The sequence below is a fragment of the Anser anser genome (genome assembly GCF_964211835.1).
Source record: "Anser anser genome assembly, contig: SUPER_W_unloc_2, whole genome shotgun sequence".
Classification (NCBI taxonomy): Eukaryota; Metazoa; Chordata; class Aves; order Anseriformes; family Anatidae; genus Anser; species Anser anser.
This window is the reverse complement of record NW_028154230.1, coordinates 730,784-747,122: the sequence shown is the minus strand read 5'-3', so window position 1 is coordinate 747,122 and position 16,339 is coordinate 730,784.

Genomic DNA, 16,339 nt, shown 5'->3' with positions numbered 1-16,339 from the left:
CTTGGTGACAGTGGTTCTGCAGAGAGCTGACAAAGGAACTGAGACTTGTTAAGAAGGCAGGATCGGTGAAGAATTAGGGAAGAAAAAAAAAAGAGGTAGGCACTCTGGTTTCGAGAATTGACCTGGTAACTCTGTGCACAGACCAAGGTAAGAAATATTAAGTATTGCCTTGGGGGTCGGGTGAGACTCTGTGTGACGTGTGATTGAGACGTACTTTTGTACGAAGGGAGTGTGGAGTCCTGATCCGCGGTCCCGTAGCTCCGTGAGGGGCGCGGCCAGAGACGGACGAATTGTGAGATAAGAGAGAGAAAGGAAGAGTCTCGGGAAATTTGGTGTACGGTACCCCTTGCATGGTGAAGTGCTTGGCAGTAAACCCCCATTTTCCAGAATCAGAATGTTAGTGTGTGGTACCCTGCAGGAGGTAAATTTCCGTAGCAGCACACTGACAAGAGCAGGAAAAATGGGAAATATGGGTTCCAGGAGACAGGGAGATATCCCTGGGGGAGTGCCTACTGACAGTCCTTCTGGAAGAATTATAAGAAATTGGGTGGAAAAAAATTAAGAGGAAATGATAAAAAGAAAATGATGAAATACTGTGTATTAATCTGGACAAAAGAACCAATTAAGGAAACAACAGTATTTTGGCCAAAATAGGGGTCTAATGAAAATTCAGGCTTTAAATTTTTATGTAAACAATAAGACTCCTTTTTTGGAGGAGGAGCCAAGTTATGCTCCCTATAATCCTAATATTGCACCAGTGGCAGCAACAGCTGCTCCAGGAAGGGAGACAGGGACTGCAATTAACACTGTCCCTAGAGAAGGAGCATACTCTAGGCTCTGGTAAGAATTAGAACAAGGTAGAAGAGATACTGAGAATTTTGCCTTCCCTGATACTAACAGTACTAACACTAACTGTGTATCCTCTTAGGTGAACTCCCCCCTCTCCTTACCGGCAGAGAGGTGTTAGGGGTTTTAAAGAGGAGATGAAGTCTTTAATTGAGGACCCCATCAGGCTAGCTGAACAATTAGACCAGTTCCTAGGGCCTAACTTATACTCTTGGGGGGAAATGATGTCTATACTAAGTATGTTGTTTACAGGGGAAGACAGGGGAATGATCAGGAGGAGAGCTCCTATACAAGAATGGGAAAGAGCTCATCCTCCAGGACCAGGGGTAATACCAGCAGAGCAGAAATACCCACTTGCCGATCCTGGCTGGAATAATAATAATAATAATGCGCAACACAGAAATCATATGAGAGACTTGGGGTCAGAATGAGAAAGTACTCGAGGATGAATCCTGAGGACCCAGTATCCCAAGGCCTCTTGAAAGTTTTGTGATTTTGTGATTAAAGCCTGGCCAGATACACAGGAAAAAAGCTCCAGAAGGTGGGAGGATGGAGTGAACAGTCACTGGAGGCCCTACTGTGGGAGGCCCTGAAGGGAGGAGGAGATGAGAAGGAAAAGCAGAGACGAAAGTAATGGTCTTCAGAGTGGACCGGATAGTGAGGCAGAGGGTTGGAGAAAGAGGAAGAAAATCTTCAGGGGGAGTCATGTCCAGGATGGAAAGGAGAGGAAGAGAGACGAAGGAATGGCAGGCAAGGAAAGCTGCCTGTGTTGCAGCCTAAATCCTAGCAGGGACAGGCTTTGAGAAGATGTTTTAAGTGTGGCCAGGCTGGCCACTTCAAATAGGAGTATCCGGAGTGGAAGAAGGAGGAGAGATTGCTGTTATAAATTCAGAATAGGGGAGTCGGGGCTTCTCAGAAAGCTAGTCCCACTGAGAGACCCTGATAAATGAAAAAGAGCTCAAGGGTTAAGATAAGGACATGGGGATCACTCTACAGTTATCGTCGCGGGCAAAACAGACTTAGCATAGGAAGATTAATAAAATTTATTACCTATTTCTGACAGGCTGGAGTGGTGAGAAACAGAGAAACAAGCTGGGGGCACCTACCCCTATCCACTCTCTTCTACCTCTTCCCTGCCCTGAGTGGTGCAGGGGGGCCGGGAGTGGGGGATGCAGTCAGCCCGTGGTGCTTCGTTTCCACCACCCCTCCATGGTCACTCTCTCCCCTGCTCTGGTGTGAGGTCCCTCCCACGGGGTGCCAACCTTTGTGGGCTGGTCCTGTGTGGGTTTCTCCATGGGCAGCGGCTCTTTTGGGAGCTGTTCCAGGTGTGGGTCTGTGCCGCAGGGTCCATCCATTGGGAGTGGGTTGCTCTGGCTTGGGACCCCCACAGGCATCAGATCCCTCCCCGCCCTGATCACCTGCTCCTGCGTGGGCTCCTCTCCACAGTCTGTAGCATGGAGATCTGCTCCACCGTGGTACACCATGGGCTGCAGGGGGAGCAGCCTGCTCCACCATGAGCCTCTCTGCGGGGCCGTGCGGGGAGCAATTCCAACCTCCCGAGGAGGTGTTACTGTTACAATATGTGGATGATCTTTTATTGTCAGGACAATAGGAGAAAACAGTTGTGAAGGAAGCCACTAACAAGCTATTCAACTTTCTGGGAAAACAGGGCTTGACAGTATTGAAAAATAAATTACAATATGTAGAAAGAGAAGTATTTAGGGCATCTAGTGTCTGAGGGAAAACAAAGAATAAATCCAGAGAGGATTCAGGGAATTGTTGAGCTACCCCTACACAAAACTAAGAAAGAACTAAAAAGTTTTAAGAGAAAGAGGTTTTTAAGGAATTAGGAGCCACAAAGTCCAAAGGAAAATGGATACTCCCTGATGGGAGAGAAATGCTGAATAAAGCACTAATGAGGCAAATATTAACTGTTTTACATCAAGGGAGTCATTGGGGGGTGCAAGCAATGTGTGATGTTGTGCTAAGAAAGTATGTCTGTGTAGGAATATACACTTTAGTGAAGCAAATATGCAGAGGATGTACCATATGTCAAAAGGTAAATAAAAAGGTCATCTGTAACCCACCCAGACACCTCTAGAGCCAGGGATTCAACCTTTCCAAAGTATACAGGTAGACTTTATTGAGTTACCTAAAGTAGGATGACTTAAGTACTTGTTGGTCCTAATTGACCATCTGACTGGTCCTGACTTTCCTTTGTTTCTCACTTTTCTAGCTTGTTAGTAATAGGCAGTAAATCTTACTATCTCCCTACTCTGAGTCTGTTTTGCCCGTCACAATAATTGTTGAGCGATCTCCCCATCCTTACCTCAACCCTTGAGCCCTTTGCATTGTATTTTCTCCCCCTTTCCCTTTGAGGAGGGGGGGGTGAGAAAGCAGCTGAGATGGAGCTCGGCTGCCCACCTGAGTAAACCACCACAGAGGTATGAATCATAGTAGTAATCTAACCTTTAACCTCTCCTTAAGAAAAAAATAATGAATACCACATGTAACTGGGGGAAAGAGTTGGATTACATAGAATTAGAGTGTCCCCAGGGGATTCTGGTTTTTATATTAGTATGTATATCATTCTTCATACCGATGGAAATTCAGGGGGCAATAATACTGACCCTGGGTGTCAAAATGTTACCTGTGAGGTAGGGAATTATACATACTGTACCAAATATGGTAATTATGGGTGTGCTAATATATTGTCTCAAATGGCAAAGGATGGTATTGGCTATGTGGTAATAAAGCCAGGAAGGCAATGCCCCTAGGATGGAAGGGAGCTTGCACCCTGGGGACAATAACTCCAATGTAACTATTATTGAAGACATACAAAGCCAAAGCCCCCTTGGGACCCATATATGCAGAATTAAGAGCACTCCAGCTTATCCTCTAGTAAAAAGGAATAGGGTATTTCACAGTTCTGTGAGGTGGTTTATCCCTTGGTTAGGGGTGAGTGAATTAGAGAAAGCTATTGTGAATATCTCAGCTATAGCTGAAGAATTAGAAAATAACACTCTAGATGTGATCTGGGCATTGCAAGAGGAGGTGACAAGTCTGTCAAAGATGGTATTCCAGAATCTAATGGTACTGGATTTATTACTGGCCTTGCAAGGAGGGGTTTGCACGATAATTAATGCCAGTTGCTGTACATACGTAGACCAAACGGGGCAAACTGAGACTAATCTCAAAAATATTTGGGAGAAAACCAAGATCTTACATGAGGTGGCCGAAGATGAAATTTCCTGGGGATTTAGAGACATTTGGGAAAAATTGACCTCATGGTTGCCTGGATGGGATTGGCTCAAGCATCTATTTGTTAGTATTCTAGTAATAATGGCATTGTGTATCTGTCACCCTCTATGACATCTGAAGAAAAATATTGCACCCTAATGTTGGAAAAACCCAGTAGTGGGGGATGTAAAGAGGTACAAAAACAACAATAGGAGTAAGAAAAGAAGAAGGGGAATTGTAAGAATTAAAGTTGTGTTTTTACAGTGGAAAATCCACTAACCTTGCATATTCAAAAGTGACTGCAGAGGCATAACAGTGGCATAACAGTGGGGAGTATGTTAAGCAGATAAGGGGACAGTGGAAGGTCCCACTGTCCGAAAATAAGGCAGATAGCTAAGAAAAACAAGACAAGCAGTGCAAAATCAGTAAAAACAAAAAAATCATGGGCTCTCTAGTCACGAGAGAAGAAGGGGGGAAAAAAAAAAGGAAAAATTAACAGTTGGTCAAATATAATTGTACATATATGGTATAGTGATAAGCGTCGAGTAGTTTGTGAACCTGTAGTACTCAGCCAATGATGAAACAAGAGAGGAATCAAGCACTGTGTAATAGGGAATATAAGGTTATGATAAACTTTTGCTGGGTGCTCCTGTTTGCAGGACACCCGCCATTGCAATCATGAATAAAACTGCTACTTAACTGAGCTCCTTGCCTGAGCCTGTGTTATTGGCTGCAGATTGTTTCTCACACCTCCATTGGACTCTTACCAGTATGCCACATCCACACTTGCCAAAAAGGAGGTGGGGACCCAAACTGAGCTTCTGAAAAAGCATGCAGCCGTCCAGGTATCAGGCTGCAGGGAGTACCAAAGCTTCACACCACCTTTGGGCAGCTGCAGAGATAGCAACTGCATGAGATGTGAGCAGGTGGAAGACCTGCTCAGCATGGTAGTTGAGCTATGAGAAGAGGTGGAAAAACTGAGGGGCATCTGGGATTCAGAGAGGGAGGTAGACTGGAGTTGCCAAGTCCTGGCCTCTGTCAAACAAGAACAGGCACGAGGAGTTTGCCAACAAGAAGGGAATGCAGTATCCATCCCCCAGCAGACACAAGGCAGAAGCTACAAGGATGTGAATGAATGGAGACAATCCAGACTCGAGGTGGCAGGAGAAATCCGCCTTCACCCATCTTACCCTATCAGGTAGCCCTGAGCCACAGGTATGAGGCCATGGAGGCTGAAAGGCAATTTATGGATGGAGAAGGTGACAATCCCTCTCCACCAGAGATATTGCCAGGGTCAGAAAGGCCAACCCCCCATATCACAACCATTAGCAGGGGGAAAAAAAGGTGTGTTTTAGTTGTGGGTGATTTCACAATAGGGGGGAACAGAGGGTCCAATATGTAGAAGGGGCCCTCCTCAAAGGGAAGTCTGCTGCCTTCCTGGGGCCCAGGTTAAGGACATCACCAGGAGACTTCCCAGCTTGGTTCGATCTTTGGACTATTACCCATCGCTGGTCCTACATCTGGGAGGAAAAGTGGCAACGCGTAGCCCAAGAGCAATCAAAAGGGACTTCAAGGAATTGGGATGGATGATCAGGAATTCAGGTGCACAAGTTATCTTCTCCTCCGTTCTCCCTAGTACTGACAGTGACAGGAAAAGAAGGATAGCGTCCATTAACACATGGCTCCATGGCTGGTGTCATCGCCAAAATTTTGTGTTCGTTGGCAACAGGAAGCCTTACATGGCACCAGGCTTGCTGGCATCAGATGGGATTCATCTTTCCCAAAGAGGGAAGAGGGTCCTTGGTCATGAGCTGGCAGGGCTCATTGATTGGGCTTTAAACTAGATTCGATGAGGGAGGGGGATATCATTAGGGATGCTGGCAATAAGGTACGGGATGACATGCCATTCCACTCATGCCAGCTGAACATCACAGCCAGCAAAGGATGTCTACAGTCTAGAGAGGGAACAGAGCTTGACAGGAGAGCTACCGTAGGCCCACATGGACGAGTTATAGTTGCCCCATCCAGAAAGGAAGACGCATTGGGAGCCCAACTCAAATGCCTCTATGTAAACACACGCAGCATGGGGAATAAACAAGGGAAAGTAGAGGTGTGCGTGTGGTTGCAGGGCTATGATCTTGTCGCAATTACTGAGACATGGTGGGACAGCTCCCATGACTGGAATGTGGCCATGGATGGCTTTGTGCTTTTTAGAGAGGACAGGCCAGGAAGGCGAGGTGGTAGAGTTGCTCTTTATGTGAGTGAGCAACTGGAATGTATGCAGCTCTGCCTGGGGGGGATGAAGTGCAAGTCGAGAGCCTATGGGTGAGGATTAAAGGGCAGGCCAACAGGGGTGACATTCTGGTGGGTGTTTACTACAGGCCACCGGATCAGGAAGAGGAAGTGGATGAGGCCTTCTACAGGCAGCTGCAAGTTGCCTCACGTTCGCAGGCCCTGGTTCTTAGGGGAGACTTTAACCACCCCGATATTTGCTGGGAAGACAACACAGCTCAGAACAAACAGTCCAGGAGGTTACTGCAGAACACTGAGGATAACTTCTTGACACAGGTGGTAGGTGAGCCAACAAGGAGAGGGGCGCTGCTGGACCTGGTACTAACAAACAGAGATGGTCTAGTTGGAAAAGTGAAGGTTGAGGGCAGTCTCGTCTGCAATTATCATGAGATGTTGTAGTTCAAGATCCTGTGAGAAGCAGAGCAAAAAGTAGGATGGCAACCCTGGATTTCAAGAGCTAACTTTGACCTCTTCACGGACCTAATTGGAGGAATCCCCTGGGCCAGGGCCCTAGAGGGAAAGGGGACCCAGCAGAGTTGGCTAATATTCAAGCACCACTTCCTCCAAGCTCAGGACTGGTGGATCCCTACGAGAAAGAAGTCGAGCAAGGGGGGCAGGAGACCTTCATGGATGGGCAAGGAGCTCTTGGGAAAACTTAAACAGAAGAAGAAAGCGTACATGATGTTGAAGAAGGGACAGACCAGTTGGTCTAGGAACATTGTCAGAGAATGCAGGGATGCAATGAGGAAGGCCAAGGCCTGGTTAGAATTAAATTTAGCAAGACATCAAGGACGACAAGAAGGGCTTCTTCAAATACATCAGCAACAAAAGGAAGACTAAGGAAAACGTGGGTGCGCTGCTAAATGAGGCGGGTGCCTTGGTGACGGCGGATACAGAGAAGGCGGAGTTACTGAGTGCCTTCTTTGCTTCAGTCTTCACTACACGTACTACTGAGCCAGGAAAGAAGAAAGAAAACCCAGAGAAAGGAAGACTTTCCCCTGTCGAAGAGGATTGGGTTAGAGGTTATTTAGGCAAGCTAGACACCCACAAATCTATGGGCCCCGATGGGATGCACCTGAGGGACTGGACCCAGTATTGACCCCTGGGGTACTCTGCTAGTTACTGGCCTCCAGTGGTGAATATGTATGGTAAATACATTACTGTTTATTTTCAAGCACTTCTGGGATGAGCAAAATGTTACTCTAGTCCTATCACAAGCTCCTTTGTAGAATTTTAGTTAACTTCCTGTTATGTTAAACCTTTGATATTATAGACTACTAACAAGCATTTCAGTTGTAGATTAACCCTGGTAGGGAGCTAAGCACCACAGCTACTTGCTCACTCCCCCCCCCACACACATAGTGGGATGGGGGAGAGATTCACAAAGGTAAATCAAAAGAGAAAACTCGTGAGTTGAGATAGACAGTTTAATAGGCACAGCAAAAGCTGCACTTGCAAGCAAAGCAAAATAAGGAATTAATTCACTATTTCCCTTCGGCAGGTAGATGTTTAGCCATTTCCAGGAAAGCAGGGCTTCATCATGTGTAACAGTTTCTGGGAAGACAAACACCACAACTCTGAACATCCCCCCTTCCTCCTTCTTTCCCACAGATTTTATTGCTGAGCATGACATGAGATGGTATGGAATAACTCTTTGGTAAGTTTGGGTCAGCTGTCCTGGCTGTGTGCCCTCCCAACTTCTTGTGCAACCCCAGCTTCCTTTGCTGACAGGGCAGCATGAGAAGCAGAAAAGGCCTTGATGCTGCATAAGCATTGTTAAGCAATAGCTTAAACACTGGTACGTTATCAACACCATTTCGGTCATAACTACAAAATATAGCACCATATGAGCCACTATGAAGAAAATAAACTCTATCCCAGCCAAAACCAGTACAATTTCTTATATGTAAGTCTGTACAGCTTAATTAAAATTTGTGTATAACCTTTCAATTCTACAATTTCTATAATCAAAGTATAATTCTTATCTTTAAAAACAAGCAGAAAAAAACATAAGGAAACAGTAACAGCTTCATAAAGCCATTATTTTATATATTTTCTTATGTATTAAGAATATTTTTTACCTACTAAAAACCAATTAACAAACAATGAAAACAAATTCAATAACACCTCACCTGCATCAGCTCTGGACCGCTGACCTGGTGATTTTCCAAATGGGGTCTTCATTCATCTGTGTTTAAGTGAGCAGCAAAGCTGCTGAACTAGGGTGAAAATCCAGTTCTTCCCAAATCCCCAAATATCTTCTTACTCTTGTAATATGGCAACTACTTATTAATCCACCATCCAACCAGCAATTTGTTCTTCCTCAAATATAGGAGAAGCACTTTCAATTATATTACTCTGAAAAACAAAACAAAGTATAGCCTGATTTGAGACTCAGTTAAGATAGATACTGAATTTAAAATATTTGTTTGTTCATGCTCCATGAGAAGTCCCTTTGTATTGTTATTCTGGACACATTCTGCAATCAGAGGGCAGGTACACGAGAAGATAGCCAAATATTAAGACTGATACTTTTCCTCATATTCAAAGTGCAAGTTCCGTATCAGATCAAAGTCATCCACAGACAGACACACAAAGAAAAAAAGTTCTTAAAAACCACTTACCTTAGTACAGGGAAGAATGACTACTACTTTAAAAACCCCACCTAAAAGTAGAAGAAACTGCATTACCTTGACCAGAGGTAAAGCAGAAGCCACCTACTTCCGTTTGTTAGAAACAAAACAAAACAAAACAAAAAAAATGCTTCACACCCACATAGCAGGGCAGCCTTCACTAGGTGTCCCTGCTTGAGCAGGGGTATTGGATTAGATGACTTCTAGAGGTCCCTTTCAACCTCAACCATTCTGTGATATAACTTGCTGTAAACTATTTAATCGTTTTATAGAAGCTAATCAGGTAGTAATTGTGAAAGAGCATCTCTCAAAATAACTTCAATATTTTTCTAAATGTACATAAAGATCATTGCTACACTGTATGCTCCGTAAATTGAAATAATTAGTCAAAGCTTTTTAAAGAATTCTTTATTTGAAGGAACTGAAAATAGGAGTAACCACTCATAGATCATAGCATCATAAAATGGCTTGGGTTGGAAGGAACCTCAAAGATCATCTAGGTCCAACCCCCGGCCATGGCCAGGGACACCACACACTAGATCAGGTTGCCCAGGGACTCATGTAACCTGGTCTTGAGCACCTCCAGGGATGGTGCATCCACAACTTCTCTGGGCAACCTATTCCAGTGCCTCACCACCCTCTGAGTAAAACCACCACACTGCTCTCTATGAATTCTTCTCCCAGTCTGTTCTCATGTCTGGGATTGCCCCAACCCATGTGCAGCACATCGCACTTAGATTGTTCAACCTTGTTATCCACCCGAGGGTGCAGAGGGAGTTGGTGGATGTGATTGCCAAGCTGCTTTCTGTCATCTATCAGCGGTCATGGTCATCCGGAGAGGTCCCAGATGACTGTAGACTTGCTAATGGGACGCCCATCTATAAGAAGGGTCATAAGGAGGACCTGGGGAACTACAGGCCTGTCAGCCTGAAGCCGGTTCCAGAAAAGGTGATGGAACAGGTCATCTTGAATGCAATCACGCAGCATGTGCAGGACAACCTGGGGATCAGGCCCAGTCAGCATGGGTTCATGAAAGGCAAGTCCTGCCTGACCAAACTCATCTCCTTCTATGACTGGGTGACCCACCTGGTGGATGAGGGAAAGGCTGTTGACGTAGTCTACCTAGACTTCATCAAGGCCTTTGACACGGTCTCCCACAGTATTCTCCTGGAGAAGCTGGAAGCCCATGGATTGGACAGGTACCCTCTGCTGGGTTAAAAACTGGCTGGACAGCCGGGCTCAGAGAGTGGTGGTGAATGGAGTTAAATCCAGCTGGTGACCAGTTACGAGTGGTGTTCCCCAGAGGTCGGTACTGGGGCCCATCCTCTTTAATATCTTTATTGATGATTTGGATGAGGGAATTGAGTGCACCCTCAGTAAGTTTGCAGGCGACACCAAGCTGGGGCGAAGTGTCGATCTGCTGGAGGGTAGGAAGGCCCTACAGAGGGACCTGGACAGGTTGGATGGATGGGCAGAGGCCAATGGGATGAGGTTCAACATGGCTAAGTGCCGGGTCCTGCACTTTGGCCACAACAGCTCCATGCAACACTAACGGCTTGGGGCAGAGTGGCTGGAAAGCTGTGCAGAGGAAAGGGACCTGGGGGTGTTGGTCGATGCTCACCTGAACATGAGCAAGCAGTGTGCCAATGGCATCCTGGTTTATATCAGGAATAGCATAGCCAGCAGGACCAGGGAGGTGATTGTCCCCCTGTACTCTGCTCTGGTGAGGCCGCACCTCAAGTACTGTCTTCACTTTTGGGCCCCTCACTACAAGAAGGACATCGAGGCCCTGGAATGTGTCCAGAGAAGGGCTACGAAGCTGGTGAAGGGCCTGGAACACAAGTCCTATGAGGAGTGGCTGAGGGAACTGGGTTTCTTTAGTCTGGAGAAGAGGAAGCTCAGGGGAGACCTTATTGCTCTCTACAACTACCTGAAAGGAAGTTATAGGGAGCTGGAGGTCAGTCTCTTCTCGCAGATAACTAGCGATAGGACAAGAAGGAATGGCCTCAAGTTACACCAGGGGAGGTTTAGGTTGGAAATTAGGAGACATTTCTTCTCAGAAAGAGTAGTCAGGCATTGGAACGGGTTGCCCAGGGAGGTGGTGGAGTCACCATCCCTGGGGATGTTCAAGGAAAGGTTGGACGTGGTGCTTAGGGACATGGTTTAGTGGGTGACACTGTTGGTAGGGGAATAGTTGGACCAGATGATCTTGGAGGTCTTTTACAACCTTTTCTATGATTCTATGATTCTATGTCTAGATGTCTTTTAGAGGGGGAATGGAAATTAAGGGGGGAATGCAAAATAATGCAAATTAATATTTGGAAAAAAAAATACAGCTGTCCAATGGTTTTAGGCTGTTGCCACTGCTGGTGAAGAGTCATAGAATCATAGAATCAAAGAATCATAGAATGGCTTTGGTTGGAAAAGACCTTAAAGATCATCTAGTTCCAACCCCCCTGCCATGGGCAAGGACACCTCCCACTAGGCCCGGTTGCTCAAAGCACTATCCAATCGTGCCTTAAACATTTACAGGGATGGGGCATCCACTACTTCTCTGAGCAACCTGTTCCAGTGCCTCACCACCCTCACAGTAAAGAATTTCCTCCTTATATCTAATCTAAACCTACCCTCTTTTAGTTTAAACCATTACTCCTTCTCCTATCACTCCATTCCCTGATAAAGAGTCCCTCCCCAGCTTTCCTGTAGGCCCCCTTTAGGTAGTGGAAGGCTGCTATAACATCTCCACGGAGCCTTCTCTTCTCCAGGCTGAACAACCCCAACTCCCTCAGCCTGTCCTCGTAGGAGAGGTGTTCCAGTCCCTTGATCATCTTTGTGGCCCTCCTCTGGATTCATTCTAATACTTCCATGGTCTTCTTGTGCTGGGGGTTTAGAGGGAGTCTTAATGCTGTGCCAGTATTGCCCAGCAAAAGACAAAACGCTGTTGTGATACCAGTGCTGTTCTAGCTACAAGTGCAGAGCACAGCACTGTATGGGCTGCTGCAGGGAAATTTAACTCCATCCCAGACAGACCCAGTACAACCTCCACCCCTTATTCCATAACATTTGTGTCACCTTCAGGTCCCACGTACTTTAGTGTATAAGTATTCTCATCACCTCTGTTCCCTGTCCTTCAACAGATTTATAGATAGGTACTTTTTCTCATTCTATAGGTCTCTTCCCAAAATGTTCATAAGAACTGTTGATGATTTCAGCTTCATCTGCCAAAGTGGTCACTCAGGACAGGCGGAGTTGGATGTCTGGATGCCAGCACCAGCTTAGCTCGAGTCGTTGCTGCACTTGCCCGGTTCCTTGAGAAGTCGACCTGTCATTGGTTCTGCAGTGTCTTTCTACAACACATAGCTTAGATTACAGATTAGTTTTCTCCCAAGGTTAAATCTCCTTGAGGCACACACCTGATATCCCCATCCTTTTGCATCACCCACCAGGTGGCCCCCCGTCCTTGGGCGAAGACAATCCCACGAGTGGGTTTGCCTTTTCCCACGGCAGGAGCAGCCCTCACCATCTTCCCCATCCACTTCCCTACACGCGCTACAGGGACTTTAGCTCCTCCCACCGTGTGTAGGGGCTTTGTTTTAGCTGGACCAGAATGGTTATCAGACCCTCTGGTATTAACTAACCAAGTGGCTTCTGGTAGATTTCCGTCCCATTGTTTCTATGTCCCAGCACCCAATGCTCGTAACATAGTCTTTAACAGTCCTTTGTACCTCTCAACCTTCCCAGAGGCTTGTGGGTGATAAGGGATGTGAGAGAAATGTGAGTGAGAAAAGTGAGAGAAGTGAGTGCAAGAATGCCTGCTTTCTAAAACTCCAAATAGAGTCTTAGAGAGTTTCTTTGACCGACTTTTACAGTATCAATTTGGCGACTCAGGTGGGACTTAGCTCTTGAGCCTCAACGGTTCCTGGGATCATGGAACCTCAGCTGGTACCTAGAGATTCTTGGAGAAGACCTCAATCCCCGGACCAAAGAGCCCCTGAGCAAAACCCACTGTTTTGTAAGTATAAAGGAATTCTTTTGGAAAATTTGCTTACCTGCCTGTAAGATGCAGCAAAAGCTACGCAGGGTTGGGTTTAGGGCCTAGGCAGGGGTTCGAGTCCCCATTTGGTTTAAAAAAGGGATTAGAGTCCCCAATTTGGCTAAGTGAATTTTGGTTTAAAGTCACGTAAGACATATGGAGACATCCTATGCAGGGCTTAGCCAAGGCCTTGACCTTTTCCCTACATACACAGAGGCATCATTTTGCTTCAGCCACCATTTTATGGAAGGGAGCTGCAATTTTGTTAAATACCATAACCCATGTGTTTTCATACTGCTCTGTGACTGGCTAAAAGCCCTTTTCTTGTCACTGTCATACCCACATGTTCTCAGGCAGCCTTGTGATTGGCTCCCTGCTCCCTTTGGATCAGGATGTGCTTAGATATAAAAATATATACATTTATATACAGTGTATACTTAAATAGAAATATATAAATAAAATAGTGTATAAATATGCACAAATATATATTTTATTTATTTTTATGTAGATACACTACTACATATATATATATATATAGGGTTTATATGGCAAAGTTTTGGTAGCGGGGGGGCTGCAGGGGTGGCCTCTGTGAGAAGAGACCAGGGGCTGCCCCTTGTAGGAGAGAACTGGTTCAAGCCGTCTCCAAAACTGTTGACCAAAGCTGAGCCAGTCAGTGAAATTTGTGGTGCTTCTGGGATAACATTTCAAGAAAGGGTGAAAAATGATGCACAGTAGTTGTGAGAGAGAGGAGTGAGAAAAAAAATGAGAGAAACAATCCTGCAGATGCCAAGATCAGAGAAGAAGGAGGGGGAGGAGGTGTTCCAAGCACTGGAGAAGAGATTCCCCTGCAGGTTGCAAAGAAGACTACAATGGAGCAGGTTTTCCCCCTGCAGTCTGTGGAGAGGACCATGTCAGATCAGATAACCAAACTGCAGCCCATGGATGAACACGTGCCACAGCAGGGGGCTATGCCCTGAAGGAAACTTCAGCACATGAAGAGCCCACGCTGGAACAGGATCCTGGCAGGAATGTCCTTAATTGTTTCATGATCAAAGTCTATTTAGCAGTATGCAGGTATCTGTCCCCTTCTGTCGCGTTAAGGGGTGTAGCCGATTAACCGTTACGGGTCCGGTCGGATTCAGGGTACTGAACTACCACGGTCACGGATTCACCAGTAACGTATAACCGCCCTTACTCTAGTCGCGTTCAACGAGAGCTATCACGGCTAGGAACAATGCAGTTAAGTGCAATTTATTACAGCAACAGGTACACAGGTTCTTTGGATTGCTGGCGATAGTTACTGTCTGCAAAAGCAAGCTAGCATGCATGAAATACACAGGTGCGCAGCCTGGAAATTAACACGTTAAAAGGCACAAAGACTCTATAGAGGTTTCTAAGTTTCCCCGGAGACACACAGTATAACCAAGTGTTCAGATCTCACCCAAAGGTGTCCCAAGGGGGGGGAAGAGAGGCTCAGCCCGTCGACTGATCCCAGAAGTCAGGAGGTCCTCGGGATGGTGTATTCCCTCGTGATGGTATCTCCCCTGATGGTGGTATCTTCCCTGACATTCCCTCTCTTAGGCCAATTTATATTATTTTCTATCTTTTAGGTGGAGCTTGAGTGACTCTAGTCAAGCATATCTTAGTTATGATTGGTGAAAAGTTTTCCCGTCTCTGTTTAAAGGTATAGGCTCCGAGAAATTCAGAGCGCATGCTCAGTGAGGGGTGGTCGCACCTTGGAGGCGGGTAGCTTTTGGGATGGAGGTGTGTTTTGGTATTATAAGGATATTATAATGAGCAAAAGTACACTAGAGTGCAGCATTTGTCAAAACATGACAGGTCGTTGGCTCAGGGTAGCAAAAAGTGCAGCTTATTGGTCTCGGTGTGCACAAGAACAGTCGGGTCCCCACCTGGTCACAGAGCCTAGCCGTGGTGTCTCCACTCCACTCTACGCTCCGTACTGTTCCTTAGAGCCAACACACCAGGTTCCCCCACTGTGATAGCATCTAAGGTTGGAAGCCTAGGGAATGCTCAGGTAATGCAGCTACACCCTACCCTGAAAGCCTCTTCAATGCTGTACATTTTCTTTAAAATGTGAATGTTAGTTTTCTTTTCCTAGTTACTTTAGCCAATTCCAGCACACCCCTTCTCGTAATTTCAGCTACTATTCAAATTTCGTCTGTGACTATCTGGTCATAACCTCAAATCTCTCTTTTGTTCTAGACACCATGATGTGGTCTCTCTTTTGAACACAAATTAGAATTTAACCCAAAATTGGTAATACACAGCAGCTTAGGAAAACACAGACTTTACAAGTGAAATAAATTAATTATTTCTTAGGATGCAAGAATATAAAACACTGAATGTTCTAGACTTTACACTTTCCCAGCAGTATGATGTCAGGTTGCACAGCTGCACCATATCAGAGAGGGCTTTGAGAATAGATTAAAAAAAGCTCTTGGTACAGAGGGGGGAAATTTTTTTTGAACCAGCCTGTAAACAAGCTGTTAAAGCCGTGTATTGTTCACTATTTTGTTGCTAATAATGAACTAAAAGCCTCTGTCACAGAACATTTTAACAAGATGCTGAAAACCAGGATGGGGAGATATTTTACAGCACTGTCCTGTTTTCAGTTAGGATAGACTCAGTTTTCCTCATAGGAGCTGATTTAGTGCTGTATTTTGGGTTTAGGATGAGAATAATGATGATAACACGCTGATGTTTTAGTTGTTGCAGAGCAATGCTTGCACTAAGTCAAGGACTTTTCAGCTTCTCATACAGACCTGCCAGTGAGGAGGCTGAGTGTGCACAAGAAGATGAGAGGGGACAGAACCAGGACAGCTGACCCAAACTCGCCAAAGGGATATTCTATACCATGTGATGTCATGCTAAACAATTATACAGGGTGTCAGGCCAGAGTTACAGGGGACCACTGCTCCAGGACGAGCTAGGCATCGGTCAGTGGGTGGTGAGCAATTGCATTGGAGATCACTTGCTTTGTATATATTATCACTATTATCATTGTTATTATTATTATTTCTCTTCTTTTTCTGTCCTATTAAACTGTCTTTATCTCAACCCACAAGCGTTTACTTTTTTTTGATTCCCTCCCCCATCCCACAGAGGGGAGAAGGTGAGCGAATGGTGGGTTAAACCACTACAGTCCTTTTGGCACCCAATGCGGGGCACAAAGGGTTGAGATAATGACAGATCTGACCAGAGCATATTAAAATAAAATTGTTATAAGCATTAGATCAGTTTAATAGTTACTAATCACAATGTTGATTTTTTTTTG